We start from the raw sequence: 3,927 nt of genomic DNA, 5'->3' as shown, positions 1-3,927 counted from the left end.
AAACAAACACATTCTACAGATTTACAAACGACCTGTTTAAAAGTGTTATTACAAACATGGTGTTATGTTGTGACTGAAGCTTATATATCTAATAACCTGACAGACATCATATAGGTAGACAGATAATGGGTGTTATGCAGCAAAACACAACTATCCTTTTTGTTTTAGGATGCAAACCAGAAATGTGAATCACTGTTGATCCATCCTGTTGCGATCGAATGAGTAGGATGTGGGATTTTCTACGGCCTAGAATAAAGACCTTTCACAGTCATACAGGACAAAGCTACAGCCATCTTGGTTCTCATTGGTCCAAGACTGAACTCAAGTTATGGGTTATATGCCAGACTATGCCACTATTCCCAACATCTTATGCCACTATTCCCAACATCTTATGCCACTATTCCCAACATCTTATGCCACTATTCCCAACATCTTATGCCACTATTCCCAACATCTTATGCCACTATTCCCAACATCTTATGCCACTATTCCCAACATCTTATGCCACTATTCCCAACATCTTATGCCACTATTCCCAACATCTTATGCCACTATTCCCAACATCTTATGCCACTATTCCCAACATCTTATGCCACTATTCCCAACCCCAGAGGTTGTAAATAAACCCTTTTTGAGGTGATACAACTTGTATCATTAGTATAGGGCTGTGAAACCCATAGCCGAGTGGCTTCAGACTGAGCATTTCTGACCATTTATTTATGGACAGCCATTTCCGTTTTGTAACAGGAAGTGTCCATTTATTTATGGACAGCCATTTCCAGACTGAGCATTTCTGACAATTTATTTATGGTTAGCCATTTCCGTTTTGTAACAGGAAGTGTCCATTTATTTATGGATAGCCATTTCCGTTGGGGGCTACTTCTAAATTGCACCGCGGCCGTCGCGTGGCATTTCCTGGAGAGCAAGCAGGATTTTGTTCCAGACCTAATTTTAAAGAGAGAGCTCACCTAAAATGTACTAACATCTGAATGTTTGTGTCCTTACTTTGAAAGCAGTCTATGGACAAGGAGACGGCAATGTATGATTTGGTCGCCCACTGCCATCAACCATTAATATAAGTATTTCCTGTGCAGAGCGTCCCCATTGACCTTCCCACTGTTTCTAGAGAACAGGAATCAATCTACTGACCTTCCCACTGTTTCTAGAGAACAGGAATCAATCTACTGACCTTCCCACTGTTTCTAGAGAACAGTAATCAATCTACTGACCTTCCTATTGTTTATAGAGAACAGGAATCAATCTACTGACCTTCCTACTGTTTATAGAGAACATGAATCAATCTACTGACCTTCCCACTGTTTCTAGAGAACAGGAATCAATCTACTGACCTTCCCACTGTTTCTAGAGAACAGCAATCAATCTACTGACCTTCCTACTGTTTCTAGAGAACAGGAATCAATCTACTGACCTTCCCACTGTTTCTAGAGAACAGGAATCAATCTACTGACCTTCCTACTGTTTCTAGAGAACAGGAATCAATCTACTGACCTTCCTACTGTTTCTAGAGAACATGAATCAATCTACTGACCTTCCTACTGTTTCTAGAGAACAGGAATCAATCTACTGACCTTCCTATTGTTTATAGAGAACAGGAATCAATCTACTGACCTTCCTACTGTTTCTAGAGAACAGGAATCAATCTACTGACCTTCCTACTGTTTATAGAGAACAGGAATCAATCTACTGACCTTCCTACTGTTTATAGAGAACAGGAATCAATCTACTGACCTTCCTACTGTTTCTAGAGAACAGGAATAAATCTACTCACCTTCCCACTGTTTCTAGAGAACAGGAATAAATCTACTGACCTTCCTACTGTTTCTAGAGAACAGGAATACATCTACTGACATTCCCACTGTTTCTAGAGAACAGGAATCAATCTACTGACCTTCCTACTGTTTATAGAGAACAGGAATCAATCTACTGACCTTCCTACTGTTTCTAGAGAACAGGAATCAATCTACTGACCTTCCCACTGTTTCTAGAGAACAGGAATCAATCTACTGACCTTCCTACTGTTTCTAGAGAACAGGAATAAATCTACTCACCTTCCTACTGTTTCTAGAGAACAGGAATCAATCTACTGACCTTCCTACTGTTTATAGAGAACAGGAATCAATCTACTGACCTTCCTACTGTTTATAGAGAACAGGAATCAATCTACTGACCTTCCCACTGTTTCTAGAGAACAGGAATCAATCTACTGACCTTCCTACTGTTTCTAGAGAACAGGAATCAATCTACTGACCTTCCTACTGTTTCTAGAGAACAGGAATCAATCTACTGACCTTCCTACTGTTTCTAGAGAACAGGAATCAATCTACTGACCTTCCTACTGTTTATAGAGAACAGGAATCAATCTACTGACCTTCCTACTGTTTCTAGAGAACAGGAATCAATCTACTGACCTTCCTACTGTTTCTAGAGAACAGGAATCAATCTACTGACCTTCCCACTGTTTCTAGAGAACAGCAATCAATCTACTGACCTTCCTACTGTTTCTAGAGAACAGGAATCAATCTACTGACCTTCCTACTGTTTCTAGAGAACAGGAATCAATCTACTGACCTTCCTACTGTTTCTAGAGAACAGGAATCAATCTACTGACCTTCCTACTGTTTATAGAGAACAGGAATCAATCTACTGACCTTCCTACTGTTTCTAGAGAACAGGAATCAATCTACTGACCCTCCCACTGTTTCTAGAGAACAGCAATCAATCTACTGACCTTCCTACTGTTTCTAGAGAACAGGAATCAATCTACTGACCTTCCCACTGTTTCTAGAGAACAGGAATACATCTACTGACATTCCCACTGTTTCTAGAGAACAGGAATCAATCTACTGACCTTCCTACTGTTTATAGAGAACAGGAATCAATCTACTGACCTTCCTACTGTTTCTAGAGAACAGGAATCAATCTACTGACCTTCCCACTGTTCTAGAGAACAGGAATCAATCTACTGACCTTCCTACTGTTTCTAGAGAACAGGAATCAATCTACTGACCTTCCTACTGTTTCTAGAGAACAGGAATCAATCTACTGACCTTCCTACTGTTTATAGAGAACAGGAATCAATCTACTGACCTTCCTACTGTTTATAGAGAACAGGAATCAATCTACTGACCTTCTTACTGTTTATAGAGAACAGGAATCAATCTACTGACCTTCCTACTGTTTATAGAGAACAGGAATCAATCTACTGACCTTCCTACTGTTTATAGAGAACAGGGATCAATCTACTGACCTTCCTACTGTTTATAGAGAACAGGAATCAATCTACTGACCTTCCTACTGTTTATAGAGAACAGGTATCAATCTACTGACCTTCCTACTGTTTATAGAGAACATGAATCAATCTACTGACCTTCCTACTGTTTATAGAGAACAGGAATCAATCTACTGACCTTCCTACTGTTTATAGAGAACAGGAATCAATCTACTGACCTTCCTACTGTTTATAGAGAACAGGAATCAATCTACTGACCTGCCTACTGTTTCTAGAGAACATCAATCAATCACTGACCTTCCTACTGTTTATAGAGAACAGGAATCAATCTACTGACCTTCCTACTGTTTCTAGAGAACATCAATCAATCTACTGACCTTCCTACTGTTTATAGAGAACAGGAATCAATCTACTGACCTTCCTACTGTTTATAGAGAACATCAATCAATCTACTGACCTTCCTACTGTTTATAGAGAACATCAATCAATCTACTGACCTTCCTACTGTTTATAGAGAACAGGAATCAATCAATATGTATATATATTAGCATACTTTTAATTTTCATCCCCCCCAAAAATCTCAGAGTAACAAAGTCATTGAATTGTGAGTGTTAATTTAATATTCAAATCATTCTGAATACACCTGGCCTGTGTTTTTGGAAAAATAATATGTAGAA

The sequence above is a fragment of the Oncorhynchus keta genome, unplaced genomic scaffold (assembly GCF_023373465.1).
Source record: "Oncorhynchus keta strain PuntledgeMale-10-30-2019 unplaced genomic scaffold, Oket_V2 Un_contig_13850_pilon_pilon, whole genome shotgun sequence".
NCBI classification, from domain to species: Eukaryota; Metazoa; Chordata; class Actinopteri; order Salmoniformes; family Salmonidae; genus Oncorhynchus; species Oncorhynchus keta.
The sequence above is the reverse complement of the archived record's forward strand: the minus strand, read 5'-3'. Positions refer to the sequence as shown.